Source organism: Gavialis gangeticus, unplaced genomic scaffold, assembly GCF_001723915.1.
Source record: "Gavialis gangeticus isolate Ggan-Ray unplaced genomic scaffold, GavGan_comp1, whole genome shotgun sequence".
In the NCBI taxonomy this organism is placed as follows: Eukaryota; Metazoa; Chordata; order Crocodylia; family Gavialidae; genus Gavialis; species Gavialis gangeticus.
In genome coordinates, this window is record NW_017728997.1 from 20792900 (window position 1) to 20793306 (window position 407).

Below are 407 nucleotides of genomic sequence, written 5' to 3' on the forward strand. Positions count from 1 at the left end.
GTAACTTGGGCAAAAAAAAAAAAAAAGAGTTAAATAAATGGCTTGCTCAGTGAGAATTATGCAGCACGTCTATCCCAACTTCTAGTTCAGGCACTCCCAAACTGCCTCTTCAACAGTACATTACCTCACATTCTAGCAAATCAGTTGCTATGACCTTGCCTCTTGCTAGGAACTGAAATAATAGTAACTGTAAACTTACTGTCATAGAGATACAAAGTGCAATGGTGTAACAAGTTGATTAAGAAGCTCTGAACAATTGCATTAAAAATGCTACCTCTGGAATTCATAAAAGCTGTGAAGGAAAGGATCTGGCAAAGCTGGAACAAAAAAAGCACACAATCATGTGAAAAAAGTTTAATGGCATATACAAAAGGTCAATTCTTCCATAGAAAAAGGATTCCAACCCC